The sequence below is a fragment of the Acyrthosiphon pisum genome, chromosome A1 (assembly GCF_005508785.2).
Source record: "Acyrthosiphon pisum isolate AL4f chromosome A1, pea_aphid_22Mar2018_4r6ur, whole genome shotgun sequence".
In the NCBI taxonomy this organism is placed as follows: Eukaryota; Metazoa; Arthropoda; class Insecta; order Hemiptera; family Aphididae; genus Acyrthosiphon; species Acyrthosiphon pisum.
Window position 1 is genome coordinate 144,301,072 of NC_042494.1, and position 17,447 is coordinate 144,318,518.

General features: G+C 33.2%; 1 long non-coding RNA gene across 1 annotated transcript in view; it reads left to right on the forward strand.

Annotated features, from left to right (window-relative positions):
* LOC100571319 overlaps positions 1–17,447 on the forward strand; it is a 47,668-nt gene that overhangs the window by 14,005 nt on the left and 16,216 nt on the right. Inside the window, exon 2 of the long non-coding RNA XR_510709.3 lies at positions 10,288–10,373. This is a non-coding gene — a long non-coding RNA (uncharacterized LOC100571319). The remainder of the gene's footprint in view (positions 1–10,287; positions 10,374–17,447) is intronic.

Genomic DNA, 17,447 nt, shown 5'->3' on the forward strand with positions numbered 1-17,447 from the left:
TAAGTCACTCGCGAGGGGCTTATAAGCTCGACTGATTTCCCCTCATCGGAAACGCACACGCATACTTGAATAAAGGTAGATATTATATATCATAAATGTATATACATCTGATATCTTATCATACGATGTGAGTATATGCGTCGTGTGTACATATATGTATAAACGTATACTCACGTATAATATATTATATATATGTATATATGCACGTGTATGCAGGGGAGTCAAAAAAAAAAAAACAACCCAACTGGGCGTTTTTGGAAATGTCGTCGCTTGGGGAGAGAATAGCGCGCTGCATCGCTATATACATGTATTATAACCCTCGTCGCGAGCACCCTACGCATCCTTTTGCCCTCAAATAGTCAAATCTCACCCTCTCCACCCTCATCAGTCGTCACAGTATACGTTGAACATGACCCTGCAGTAGCTCTTTTATACTTGACATATATATAGCGGTATATATCACATATTATATCGCAGTGCGTTTGGATGATAATAATATATATGAACGCACGTATGCCGAGCACAGTCCATTTTCCAGTCCGACGACTAGACGACTTTCGATGGTCGTTCGACCGGAACGAAATGAGTTTCACGTGCCTGCAGCAGTAGCAGAGCGAACCGGCAGCTATACCACATAATAAATATTATTGTACATATATATTGGGACTATATGCGTATACAATGTACCATGTATATAATGTTTTAATTTCCATCGGGACACGAGACGAATAAATTCGTGCCCGCTTCTTCATTATAATATATTATAGTACATACCACTCCTCCGTAGTGGTAGCATGATATCGTGAGTGATATATGCGATGTATTATATATAGTACTGGCATAAGTCTGGATTTAGTGGTTTATTGTCGTACATGTTTCGGCGGTTGTTGACGACGATCTAGTATCTGTTATTTGACAAATAATTAATATAGGTATACTGACACCGGCAGATGGTAATGGATCACAGCCCCTGCAGGCGGTCTCACGTATACATATCAGTGATTGCGTGATAACAGTAAAAATATATGTCTTTTATTAATTACTGCTTTAGAATTTTCACTCAGTTGATCTGATAACTCGAAAATCAAAATAGACGTACACACGTATTATATGGTGTTGTAACGTGTCCGCTTCAGCACTCGAAATTGAATTAGAGGTATAATAAAGATTCACAAATTTTCGCAACACTAAAGTTATTTCATAAATAATAACAAACGTCCAGTTCTGATCTATAAGTACATACACTAGACGTCTCTAGTCTCAGACTCCCTTCAAATGTCTATGAAATTCCTATTTAAGTTAAAAGGAGTCACCTTGTTATGATCACTTCAGTACTATCTGAGTTGTTGCGTTCTATGCCTAGTCATCACCTTTGATCTAAGTTTATGCTTTCCTATAATATAAATTACAGCAAAGTCAATGAATGTCAGTGACTATACATTTATGCAAATAACATGTATAATTTTATATACTATAGGTAATAATGAGGATCATTACAAATGGTAATAATATTTTAAATACTTAGCTTATAATGTAGTTAGTTAAAAAAGAACATAAATATTACGTATATTTATACATAAAATGTGATTTGGAGACTTAAAAACGTCGTACTTAACTTTATGTTCATAAAAAGTAAACGTAACTACGTTATTTTGAACGTCTATATAATATAATATCATGCCACTAAATCAATTGTCCCAAAATCATAGGCGCCAGCTAATGTATAATAATGGTAATATTTTGGAGTGCGGCATTATACGGCGTGTACGTCTTATTTTAATATAATATAATACGAGACATATTTTATATTGGTATTTACAGATTCATTAATTTAAACGTTACGTTCTTTGTGCACAATAATATAGATTCGTTCGCACAACTATATAAAACAATAATTGTTTCCAATCGTTTCGAACCAATGCGTTGACTACTACTAAAATGGATATAATATAATATATTTTTATAGATTCATTGATATTTAAAAAATAGCAGTAAATATCGGTTTTACATCGTTTTCATAAACAATACAATACCGATGATACGCCGTAATAAAACTCACCGACCAAATTAATACGAACGGCACGAAAAAATACAAACATCAACACACGTACGGAAATCTGCATATGTTATGTAGTTGTTAACACACTGTATATATTTATGTACGGCCTTGTCAAACGACTTACGACAGTGCAGTCTTCATCAATAAAATAAAACACAGAGACGCTATAAAATACCGAAACTTAATTATTTCTCTCGGCATTGCAATAATACAATATTGAATACTTATATATGTATATACATTATACGCGAGTGTACAGCATATAATATATATATATATATATATATATAAACGCGTTATTATTGTTATATTATTACGATTATAAGCGTGGATTCATTGATATCATAATATATTATTATTGTTCAATAAACATTTAATTGATTGTATATACGATATTGTCGCGAGCTGTAACAGTTTGTAACGTTGTAACGTCTTGAAGAGAAATATTTCATAAATATAAACCATGTACTTATATAATGACTGTACTTAAATCACTACATTTGGGTCAGATCAATAAAAAATTTATGTTATTATTCGAGTTAATTGGCCATCAATATTCGTCGGAGACGATAATAATTCCGAACTTGATTTATTCGCCATTAACTAATTGCTGTTATTGCGCGTATATGTGCCGACCGTTATATGAATCGATGAGCATTTACTAAAACTCATAATAAATTATAACTATCTTAATCACAGTTTTTTTTTCTTTAAAAAATTAATTTAATCAGCTAGGTATCTAATTTATTATAATTTGTGCTTTTAAATGACTTGTGTAAAAAGCCGCATAAATACTCTCTCAATTCATAAGTATGCTATAACTAGATATTGTGTTATTTTCTAAATTTCCTCTTAATACATGTTTGATGCAATAAAAACATTATTATAGTTCAGATTTGAAGGCAATGAGTATAAATAATAAAAAAAGCACTTGAAATTTAAAATTAAAAAAAGGTTAAAAATAGCATTTAATTTAAATTTAACTTTGACATAATTAACATAATTAACTTGCGCTGACAAATTATTAATCAATACTTTATCCGATCCTTCTATCACCGATAATTAAGCCATGTATAATGTGAGTATAGTTTTTAGTCATATTAGAGGTAATTTTAAACAAAACACCAACAAAGCATTGTTTTTGCGAGCCCTTAGGGGGGGGGGGGGGCTGTACCATAAATACGTATAAAATTATTGTGATCGTCTGACACGATGTTACATTAAATATAAAAAGAGAAAAAGGCATTTATAGGTAAAAAAAAATACAAAAATAATGTTATTGTAATTGTTTAATACTTTATAGTTTATACTAACCCTGCCAGGTCAACTTAGACAACACCCATTAACAAGGCAATTAAGTGAAACACATTTTAGTACAAGAATTATGTCCTATCAAAATTCCCCTTGAAAAAAGCATTATATTTTACCTTCAAATCCAAACCATATACTAATTTTATTATAGAATTAAAATCTAATACTATACATACATAAAAATACTATAAATATTAATTTATAAACATTAAACATGCCTCAACCGTATGCGGATGAAGTTTAAATAATATGTATATTAAAATAGTGTTAATCATTTCCCTATTATGCACCTATAATTAAATATTATTATGTACCTAATTAGGATTTTTGCGCGAGGAGAATTATTTGTGTCTGGCCGTATCGTACAGCAAACATAAATCGAGTGATTGAAACGGAAATAACTTACTATAAACACGACAAATTGCCTGACGAATTAATCCGAGAAAATCGTCTGAATAAAAATAACACGTAGGTATATTTTCAGATTTTATAGCCAAAAAACGTGTTAGACTTTTATTGAAACCGTCTCGGATTTGACACTTAATAATATTGCATATGTGTGCAATACATTTTTGAAGTCGTAAAATAAATAAAAAATAAATAAGAGTAATGAATAATATTCAAATGGTGACGGGACATCGAAGCATACTTGTTTTATTTTGTTTCCAAGTAATAATGGCACTGAATGTTAGGACGTAAAAATCGAACCTCTAAGTGTAAAATATTATGTAGGTATGTATTATTTATCGGCGTCGGACGACCAAATAATCTTATTTTTTATTATATCATGTATACCTTGTATATCCGAACACGGTCGACTGCACAACTATTATTATTATAGGGATGGCGTTTCGGGGATAATTTTTGTTTTTTTTCGCGTGGAAAAGGGTAAACCTAAATGCATAAACGTGTTTCGGATCACCTTGAATCGTGATACAGGTCGTTTTAATGCAATCTTATGCTTTGCATGTTTCGACCCTTCGAAAGCATTCGTCACAAATGTCGATATAATTATATCTATCTAATTATATCTATAGTTTTTCTACAACTAATATTAGTAGAGAATTTTATGAGCATCATTTTGAAATAAAAACTTATGTTTCACCTGTCATATCATAATAATAATAATAATTGATCAGAATGTTTTTCGATAAAGAATAGCTTCGACGGAAAGGGCTAGTTTCTTTTATTTTATAACACCCATTATTAAAAAAAAACGATATTCGTCTAATCATGATCATTTATTGATCTATATCATCGTTCTACAGTCGTACCTACCTATATATGTTATCCATAACATTCGTAATTCGTTACACGTGCTATCTATAATCAATTAATATAATATATAATATTATTAGAACGGGTTGTTTAAAAAACATTTTTTATACTTCAACGTGTAAGTCTTTCTTGTATTTTGTTACGATTAATTATTATTATAGAGTTCCTAAATTTTTCGCGACTTTTGTGCGCCAAAAATACCAGCCTCAAACACACTATCATTTAAAGTCTGCATTTTATAATTGGTACCTACCTATTAACATACCACTGGCACAATCGTTTAGCGCGCCTCAGTTCACGCGTTCTTGGATGGGGAAAACAAAAATGTCTCCTGAAATATTCCAAAATCGTTGTACCCATTACCTACGGGCCGTATTATATACGCAACTCCCTCGCGCGTCCCTTTGACGCAGAAAACTCGATCTCGCGTTTTACGACCCAACGGCGACAATGCACGTCAAAACATATTTCGAGATTTCTTTTCTCGAACCCCTACCCGTCGAACCGCGTCTTATATTCTAGGGGAGGAACTGCAGCAGTCATCCGTACTTCGAAGAGGACGGCTGCAGCCATATATAATAATATTATATACGCGTGTTGTATATTACACTCGTATCTCATTTGTTCGGATACACATATTGTAATCGTATTATTATTATTCTTACCTCACGCGTATATACACCTATTATATTATTATTATCATAGGAAACGTTTGGGGTATTGTCGCGATCGTATTTTAACCGTACCTGCGTCGTCGTCGTGTTTCATTCGGAACCATTTTGTCTCCACGCGTGGTGTAGCCAGAACGGTTAGAGATTTCACGCGAAAAATGTGACCGCTGGTCGCAGCTTGCATTTACCTTGTGGTCATAATATATTATGTATCTGGTAAACAATAGTAGGTATAGAAGAACGTGTAGAATATCAAATCGACACGAAAACAGACGTTGACCGCGCGTGGGAAAGAGCGGCAAAAAAAAAATCATAATATAATATAATAAACACAATACGACATTAAACAGAGGTTTTATACCTATGATTTAACGCCGCGACGCACGCGAATCGTCTGTTTGGAAATTTGACGTATTTTACGGTACAAATTATACATTTACGCTTGTCGGGCGGCCGTCGGTGCGCGAAATTTGGAACGAAATAAATAAAACAGAATAAATCGTATAATTTATTGTATACCATAATAATACCAGTACAAGGCGTACAGGCGTTTGTACCATTGTACCTACGTTTTTATACCTATACTATGGATCCTATACGTGACGTATATAAGAGTGTTGTAACCGTACATTTTCATATATTTTTGCGTGTAACCAGCGGTAACCGTGGTATATAATCAATGTGTTGTTAAGGTGCTGCAGGGGAAGTCATGCAGGTATATTGGACTCCAAAATAAAATAAAAATCGAATACCGTAGTTAGGTATAATATGGATATTGAAGTTTTTATTCGAACCAGAACTTCATATTAAGTTAACACTGTCTTTGGAACGTTTAAATCGTTTGTACTTCAGAGACATTATATTATAATATACGTTGTACACCCCTTTGACTTACGGTTAAACTATCAAAGTCTATCTAGAGAGCCGTACAGGTTTACAATATTAATATATTTTGATTATATCGCCCTGTATAACTGACTATTAGAATTTGTTCCTGCAGCAGTATGGATAAACGTTGATCACGTACGCATTTACGCGTCGGTGATCGTATGACCACCCATCAAATTGGGTTAAATAATAAATATATTTCGATATACTGCAAAATATACAATAATTACGAACTGTGGTTCAGAATGATAATAAATTGTCGTGTTTATGTGAGATTCATTCGTGAATAAATAATGATTGAATAATTTTATGTAAAGGTTATTTATGTACCGTACCTATACAATGTACGGCAGCAAAACTTGTGTGATCAAAGATACTGCGATAAGGATGAGCAGTGATGTAGTATACAATAATATTATCATAACTTGTCTAAATATAGCGCGGTATTATACAGAAAGTGCAATTTTTTTTTTCCTAAAATATGCGAAATTTACGCCACATAACTATTACTGCTCCGGGCATTAGTATACATACCTACGTCGTCGGCCGCCCAGACATTAATCGCGTACCTATATTATAGTTTATACTTATATATTTGTATAATTACGTGGCCGTAGATGTATATTACTATTATAGTATTATTATTATTATTATATTAACGCGTGTGTGTAATGCGCGCGTTTGAAATATAATTGCGACGTCGGTCGTTAAAAATATCACGTTTTATGGTCATAGATGTTTTAAAAGTTGTTAAGTAAATATTTATGCATTTTTAAACCGTCGTTAACTTTATGATATCTAATAATATTATATTATGTACGTAACACCGCGGCAGTAATACATTTTGTAATGTGCCCGTTAACGACGCGTATACATATATATATATATATATATATATATAATTATATACACCATAAGTATGTATATAAATATATACAATATACACGTATATATTACATACGTTCGAAAGGCGAAATGGTTTTTTATTTTCATACCTACCTAACTTAAATCGTATTCGATATATTTATACGCCACAAACTATATATATATGTGTATATATTATAATAACCTGCAGCACACGCGCGCATTGTTTATTTTAGTTTTTTATAGATTTATCTACAGGTAGGTACGTAATCTACTGCTTGGAGAAAAGCCCGCTATCGATTTCATAGATATATATATTATGATACACACCCGTTTTGTGCACTGCAGCATAGCTGTGATAATATTATATAGATGCACACATGACTTTAAACGGTTCATTAAATTTATTAATTATACATGCACTACGCGTTACGCGCAGCGAACGACGTCAATTTCTTAACCGCATTTGTAAAATATAAAATATAATATAGGTACCTATATATATAGATATTATTCTAATATGGATGTATCTGGTTGTTATCACGTCACGCAAAATGTGTTTTTAATTCGTTTTCCGCGTTCGGATCGACACGAACCACCGCGCGATATCGATCACATCGAACAACATTAATAATATTCCTATATACACATATATATATATATATATGCGATAACGATCATCTGCGCATATTATTATATACAAAAACGGTCTGCACTCGTAAATATATGTACATATGTGAATATCTATAAATAATAGTGTAGTGCGATGTGTCTCACACCCGTATTTGTGTGCCCGTCGCAATGACTTGTTTTCAATTTGTAATTTTGAAATGTGATTTTGAAAAATAACTTCTGTATAATTTAATATGCAGAATGAGAAAACAACGCACAGCCAATAAAGTTAAATTTTGTTTTATATAAACTGATGTTTTTGAATCGTAGACACAGCACCGGCCAGCCGGTATGTAATCAGTACCCACGTGCAGTTCAAATGTTTTAAAAGCATATTATAAGTTTTAAGTATTTTCGATTTTCATTAAGTATTCAAAAATTGGCAGGTATACATGTATAGTTGCTGTGAAGGTAAAAAGTGAATTGCCTGCAGGAGGTGGGTCATATATTTAGAGGGTTTTATAATCGCGCATCATACAGTAGCCCGTGGATGTCGCGGATAGGTCGGCTGCAAATACCTATATATAGTGCGATTGCGAGCGGGGTCTGAGACCCCTAAGAATTGTTGCAGTGTTCCGCAGCTACGGCTGAGCTTTACGCCGAGAACGACTTTAGTTTTTACATGACACGTGAAAGAAAAAAAAAACCTAATATTCGAACCCGATAAAACGCTGCTACAGCCTCGGGCATGGGATCGAGAAGCGAATAATGATGCACGCGCGCACAAGATATAAGTCTTATACATAGGTATACGTGTAATATTTACCCCGCTCAGCGTTCTGACGTTATATCCACGTGGTGCACATATATAATAGAGATATTATCCCCGGGGGGTACTTTGGCATGCACGCGCGAAACCACCGACTTACGCGAGAGCATACACACGCAGCACGTGACGTATATTATATTACTATATTAGTATTCCGAAACCGCCCTTTCGTTATCTGCAGCTCGGAGACGTTTTCGCGGGATGAGTGCAATTCGTAGTCATTTCCTCGCTGCCAGTTCGTGGAATCCCAGCCAATTACTGGATGCAAATTTTGTACCCTCCCGCGGATTCCCCAGGAGACTCGCGGTGGTTTGCCTTCAGCCAATGTGCAGTATCTTTATGTATATATATATATCATGTGCAGAATCACGTATTAGATATATCATATCCACGTATACGACAAACCGGAGCCGTTTCGGAAATCTAGGAAAATTATGCAGTGACTCTATAATATATAATATTGTCTATGTCTCTTTCACCATTGCTGCCCGCGGGAATCACCTATACATATGCGATTTTCCGATCTCATATTATGTCCCCGGTTTCATTTTAAACGTCAGCCATTTTATTTTTTGTATAAACGAATTATATTCTCGACGAATCACCGACCGATTTTTACTGGTTTGTGAATGCGTATACCTAGATATTATTATATAACAGTGAAAGAACAATTACAGGTACGTCTTTTCGGTCAAAACATATATTTGCGGTATTCGACGTAAAACTGAACTCGATCGATTCATCGTATATGACAGGGATGGCAAGTAAGTGGCAAGTGTGGCACAGGAGAAATTTTCGATGGCACCCGAGAGACTTTCATGTGTCTAAATTAATATACCTTGCAAGCAACAGCATATTAACCAGATGCAAAAAATCTTCCAAGCAATATGAAGTAAAATGTTTCTAACAATCAATAAAAATTGATTTTTTTCTACATTATTATCATTAATTTTTAATTTACATTTTGTATAAATATTCTCCGTGTTAACAGAAATTAATTCGTCACACAGCTGACATTTCTTTTGGAATAATTGTGTCATAAATTGACACGTTGACCAAATCCTATTTTCCATCCCTAGTTTCATGGGATTCTTGAAATAATGTATGACGTCATATTATGTACATTTCTCGAACGGTGAACGTTTGAAATTTTGTCTACTGCTATATATAATATCATTCGACAAAATCTGGTGATTCCTTCGACTACCTAGTTTATTACTAGTCGAGATAATCTCGAATGTGAATAATTTTAGTCGAATGATTTTGGAGAATAGCATTTTGAGGTCAACCATATTTATATACAACATAATAAATTGAGTTTAGCTACACAAGACTTGTTGTCGATCGATGTCGATAATGGATCCCCTGTCGACACGCACATACATCGCACATACTATAGATTTATTTTTTAAAACGGATCACACTTAAGAAAAACACTGGGAAAATTAAACCCGTTTAAGTAACCGGGCGTATTCTTTTCTGGCCTGGAAAGACGAGTGCGTGAAGATTTTTGAGTATTTTTAAAATAAAAAAAACACATACTTGAATAATATACTTAGATTTTCGATTTATTAAATGACGTTTTTTTGAGTGGGTCAGAATTTATGGGATGTGTATAATATGATCGCTGCGTGTGTTTGTCTATATTATTATATCTATAAATAATATATAATATATTAGGTACACTATAAGTATATATTATGCATGTTTATACTGTGTATTTACTATAGTATCCAATGAGTGAGTAATAAAATAATGTATTTATCTGTTTTCAGATGCCGTCGAAAAAGTGTGAAATTATCCGAGGAATGGTTATCATCAAGCGTTAAGGACACTGACAAAATTGGACTGATACAAATAGGTATAATATACACATACAATATTATAATATTATGTCAAGCTGTTGGTAAATAATTCATTGATAAAACTACAGTGTTGAAAACGTTTCATAACCATATTCACTGCGCTGCAGGGACTTATATTATACCATACGAAAAACCGTCTATTATATATAAAACAAATTATACATAATTATTTAAGATTTTAAGTATTATAGTTCTATAGCCGTTCGATTGTTTATAATAGTTTATACCAAAATTATAACTATACAAAAATACCAAATTAAAAAAATTACGAAAATAATGAAGTGTATGCTGTATATAATTTACAGTCAGACCCTCGGACATGGTTAACTTGAAGTTTAAGGGACTGGTATAAAAGTTATCCAAGGACAGTACAAAAATATGAAATTCTAGGGACAATGAAAAAGTTCAAGGTGTCGACGATTTCGGGTTAACCAAGTTCGCCTGTAGTTATAATATAATTACATATTATGTAAATATTTTTTTCATTAACTCATGAACTCGTGATGTAAGGTCGACACACAATGATAGATGCAGTGCAATGGAATTATTTTTTTCTCGATAATGCATATTATTATAAATAATTACGTTACACATAGAAAGTGCAGCACATCATATATATATTAGCCATGTTATTTTTTTCGTTTTCATACGATACGCGAGTGAGGAATTTTTTTTTTATTCAAAGTAATTTTCGACTTTCAAGGGGTGCTTATATTATACTCGTAGAAAAGTTTTCATTGTCGACGAGGCAGTGACGGTGGCGGTGAGCCACGCAGCTGTTCCGGGCGGTCGTTTTCGACACGCGGCGCTGCTGCGACTCGACTCGAGAACGCTCATTACGGTATTCCATTACGTTATTCCCTCTAACGCATTTACACACACACACACACATATATATAAGTATATATATAAGTATACGCACTTAAAAGAAAAAAAGAAAATAACTCGAAAAAGCGAGTGTGCGCCATAAAGCATTACGGACGCAAACGTCACGATGATTATATATATATATATTCTGTGTAAAAAATAGGGAGCTGAACGAGTACAAAAATGTGTATATATATATATATATATATTTATATATTATAATGCAGTATCTCGACTCCCTGATATACACTCGGGTATTTCGTAGTTTATTATTCCCCCCTCCCCCCGGACCGAAGATTTCCATTTGCGGCGAAATAATGCAAACGACGGCGTAGTGCAGATAGTCGGAGTGCTTGCACTCAGTCTTTGATAATATACAATATGCGCTGTGCCAACGCTGATAATATCATCATAATATTATAATAATATACGCTCGTCATCGTTTATGTGATAAGAACAATTCGCGACGACGTATTACATTATAGCGGAAAAGTAAATACTGCGCCCTGAACCGCATGACAGTTTTTCCGCGTTATACCGCAATAACGAGTGATAGATCTGCAGTAATATACCTTTATGGCCTATAAAAGCATGCCGATGGTTCAGGACACATCATATACCGGAACGTCATATCCATACAACCTAAATATTTATATATATGTATAACACGCTCACGCACACTTATATATTTTCGAACCGGAAACGTGAGTCAAGTCGTCGTTTTTACGACACGCGATCCATGTGGTATAAATATATATGTCTCTGTAAAGAGAAGCCCCCCCAACCACTATATTATGCCGCGTGTGTTCGACGGAAATTAGTTTTATTTTTTTTTTTCAAACAATCCACCCGATGGCTATTTTCATTCGCACACACTTCAGATCGCAGTACTCAAACAGTGCGTATGTATATATTTAAAATGCACTTGCAAAGCACTTATTCCTGTGTACGTGACGACGACAAAGAGGAATGAAAAGAATCGTTTAATATTTTTGTGTATCGAGGATGAACAAAAATATGCACTATAAACTTTAGATATGTTTTTCATAGTGTCTTGAAATGCATTTCTAACTCACTTAGCAATAAATCTAATGGTTCAAAAAAACATGCAAATGCATAAACTTCCGGACCCTATTAATGATATTATTATTATATTATGTTACCAATAGAAAATATCTATGTTTTGTTTATTTCAAGCCTCAAGTAGGCGCGTCCCTGCAGAGACGGATCGTAGGTGGCAATCACCCCCTCTTATACGTCTGATGTTCCCTATTGCTGCTAATATAAGTGCATTTTTTATGTTTAAATCTCTTTAATGTGTTCGAGGTTTATTTGTCTCCCCTTCGTGGAATCAAACTGAAGACGATCCTGGTCTCTTAAGTCTTAATTCAAAACCATGTATCAAAAACCTCGGACGCGTGGTAATAGAAGTGAAGCAAAAAATATTCAATGTAAGATAAGTGTCTCCTTTTCCCATGCTTATATTATAATATATAGACACTGCAAAATGTTAATGAAAATATGAATAATAATAATAATCACACTCAACACTCATTGCCTCGAAAAGTTACATTTTTGAAAATATTTGTCTTATATAATTTTGTTTCATTAATTAACAACATAAATAAAAAATTATGTATAATAAAAATTATATTTTCTATTATTCATTATTATTATTTAATATTTTTACTTTTTCGTAAGACAATATTCCTTTTTTGATTTCAAATTTCTAAGTAGAATATTAAGATGTATTAAAATCGAATTTTGAACGAGCAGTTAATTTTATGAAAATAAAATACATATTATATCTATATAAAAATATTTTTCCTTCCATGTTGGAAGTGCTGTTGATTAGTGACTACTTTCTCATGTACCTAAATATCAGTCAATATTACACTCAACATGTAGGTACGCTTATGGTACATTTATGCTGTTTTATAACTTATAAGTTAACATCTTTTGAATAAAAATAAAAAAAAAAAAATTTTGGAGCAGAGTAGGTGGGGGGGGGGGGGTACCACTATGCCAATCCACTCCGCTTATAATTATGAGCGGCTCATTCGAACTTAAACTATAGTTACCTAATTAACTACCTGTTTGAAGTTTGATTTTTAAGCTCCAAAATACTCCAAAAATATTCCTCGCTTCGGAGTATGAAATTTAAAAAAGTTGTTGTAATTCAAAAAGTTATAACTATAAAAAAATTTTTGACTTCAGATTATGTACCAAAAATAACGATTTTGGAGTAACGAGTGTTCTTCGTCAAAAAATCATACTGTGTATACCTATAATTTATACATTATTGTATACAATGGTTGATATTATAGTTTATGCTCTATCGAATAAAATAACAATATATAGTAAATTGTTTTGAAATATCTAGAGCATGCGCACGCTGCAGAGCACACTACACACGCAATCGTAAGAACATATTTTCAAACAACGCTGTAATTTAGACAATTTTTCTTTTACAAACGTTTGTTTTCGACTTTTTTTGTTGGCACGCGGTATCCATGTATAATACATATACATAACACACACATATAACATATATCATAAGATTTTATTGAAATGTCCCATTTTTTTAAACTTTGTTTTTTTATTGCGCTCGTACGCCGATACGAAATCCGATTAGAATATTTTTCCAATAATTTATACTTTGTATAATATATTTTACGATATTTCGATGTTTCTGGTACCTACCTATATTTCGTGTAGTCTATACACGTATCAGACGCACAATTAGCATAAATTGTTCTCGGAATATCGTATGTAAAATATTTAATAATTAGTATATACAGTAAACAAGTGTTATTACTTATTACACTCCACTGGAAATATCGCGAACCACATATATTACGACGATCTAAGAAGTTTTCTTTGGATTAAACATTTTGAACATATTAATGTATTATACCTATGTCCTATCTCTCGAAATGTCGACGGTAATAAATATTATGCTTATATATTTCACACGCCGCTATAACGAATTGCGGTTACTGCAGTTAGGTTATAGGTTTATAATTGTATGTATCGGCGTTTAATTCCTATTCACATGTACGCAATACGTATAATTCAAACATTTTTAATAACAGTCGACGTTCGATCTTTGTTTGACGTTCGTGCACTATACAATTATATTACCTATATTATTATCGTACAACGAACGATTAATTCGCACATAGTATTTATCATTTCAACTTTACTTGGCGGATGCGATGGTCACAATAATTATAATTGAATATTGAATTATATAAAGGTAGACATGTAGCCATATATGGGTAGTACTTTTATAGTATAATCGAAACGTATAAGAACATTTTTTATTTTACCATTACGGTATTTAAGATCAGCGAATATATAAAACACTTATATATCATATCTATATAGCTATACTCAAAACGGTGAAAAATCGATGCATGCAAATCTAACGTGTATTGTTTCGCAGTAAAAAATATATTATAAATCAAATCCTACTGGAATATCATTTGTACGGACTAATAATAAAATTAAAACATAAAAACGTACGAAGGTGAAGACATTTGTACCTATATAACGAGCAGATGACATATGAATTATATTTATTTTTTTCAACCGATGCTTGTCAAAACATTCAACCATGGTAATAAAATACATTAATTTCCCGAGGGTAGAGTTTTAGGTATTTATATAGAAAATAAGACGTTTGGGGGTCTGGGGGATGAAAAAATAGTGTCTCTCTCTCGTTTTTAATAACAATAACGCCGATGCCGGGAATTTAATATTTTTTGCACATATCACATATTATTATATGGGAGGTACCTTCCACACAAATACAAATCTCACAAAAGACTTAGGATTTTCTACGCATGTGAGGAATATCTCCCCTCCCGGTAAGCGCAGTAAAAAACTAATTTTTCGCAACACAAAAACTGCCATTATCCTTTGGACAAAGCCAAATGTCAAAACACACCGTACCCAGTAAGATTAATTGAAACGCGTGTATCCTTGTTGCCGGTATACATCAAACGATAATTTTTTTTTTAAGACCGTTCAAAAAAATCATAGATAGCCTATAACAATATGGCGACCTGCAGATGTATGGCTATATAGGTATAAAAAAAGTATATATTAAAAAATAACGAAAAAATCTTTTGTTACCAACTCTGTTTTCAAGACTATAATATAATTTATAGCCAGTTACAACGACATCGCTTTTTTCTTTTTTATCAATTACAAAAGCATACCTACCTATAGGACTTTAACGATTTTCTGGTAACGATTTAATATGCTTGCGTACATTCATGTAGTCATCAAGCCGCATAAAATAAAATTGTATACAACATTTATCGGTTGTTCACTAATAATCTATTTTAATTTATAACACTTCTGAAACTGGCTGCACTAGGTATAAAATATGTTATATATCCGTATATATATATTTAATTTTATAATTGCGAAAAAACAACCAAAGAAGAAATAACTGTAATCACATACGTCGTGATAAGCGTTAAACAAAAATAATTTACCAAAACTATATCAATTATTTTGTCATACTATAATAATTTTCAGTCTGATTAATTTGATAGGAATTAATCGAATACGTAATCAAAGTCGCGATTTTTGTAGCGTTAAATTTAAAACTATTGTGTGGAATAACTCGAGTGCGTTATTATATGTCTATAGGTACTATCTTTATACAAGCCGACCCAGCCTGGTGTCGTACGTAAAAGTGCTAAAAAAAAACGATTGAAGAAGTCGATATATCGACAAAATAATTACTCCGAACGACTATTCATATGGGTAGGCATACCTACGTCTTAAAACTAAACGAAAACGGCGTGAAAAAAATAGTCCAAAGTTCTATACAGCCGTCCCGCTATGTGCGCCCGATGCGGCAGCAGCATCATAGTGTGTGCTCGTCTCATTAGGACTGACATTCAAAACATAATATACTTAACAGTTTTATGAATACTTAGGCTTTGCGTAATTTACGACTTTGACGGCCGTCGTTGTCGGGGACCAATAAAAAAACGGAATAGCTGGTTACCGCGCGGCGGAGAAGAGCGCGTGAGGAGGGGAGTCGTCGAAATATCGTTCGCGTCCGTCCGGAGTTTTTAATATTTCGAACGTATCCGGACAAACGGGTTTCCCATTGGGCCGTCTATCGGTTAATTTATCGCCTAGTGAAGGAGGCTGTGAAAAAACAATATTCTTATTAGGTGACTGTAAATTATTATAGTATGATAGAGGCAGAAATCACCGCGGAATACACTGCAATATCATACCCGCTTATTTACAATACAGACGATAATAACATTAGGTATACTATCATAATATACTTTTCAGAAGTATAAATCTGTTAAACCGAGGTATATACAATACGATTGCGATACGGCGTAAATAGTATTTTCCATCAAATCGGACGATTCATGGCCGCTCCATATTATAGGTATCATATAATAACATCACATGATATGAGTAATGGACATTGTATATATTATTATATTGTTGCAGCAGAATATCGGCGAAAATCGTAAAAAACTACAACGACAAATTTAGGACGTTTCACGGGCAGTTGAAAAGAACGTTTCGAGTGCCTTATTTTTAATTGCTTTTACATCTACCATAGCGCACCTGGGTTAACGTCACGTACTCACGTCATATAGTTGTTCAGAGGGGCACGCGTGTAAAGTTAAGAATATTGAATGGCATTGCAAGGGGGCTCCGTGCAACATCCAAGAGGGTTTGAAATTATATCCGTGCATTCCGTGTAATGAAATAAACTCGGGGAGGGGGAGGGGTATGTTTCCAACTGTAGGGAAACAAAAAAAAACCTGTTCGTTTGAAACGGTCCCCGGCATTCATAAGTGAAAAGAATATCATATTATAGTGAATTCGTAAAGATTTTGAAAACTGAAATCGCAATAAATTCGTTACCTGCCATGTAGACTTATCAAGGGAGTGGTATATACATAGGCGCCGTAACTACATAGATTTTGTGGGAGAGGGGCTATAGAGTCCCAAGCGATACCTTATACCTCGTTTGGATGACATTTATTTAATCTCACGTTAATTTAGGTAATAATTAAAATACAAAATGGTTAAGTATAAGTGCTCAAATTTTCTATTTAATATCAGCTTAAAACGATTCACAGTATATTTTTGACCGATAAGAATTTATTGTCTAAGATATTGAATAAATACCGCTATATATTACAGCT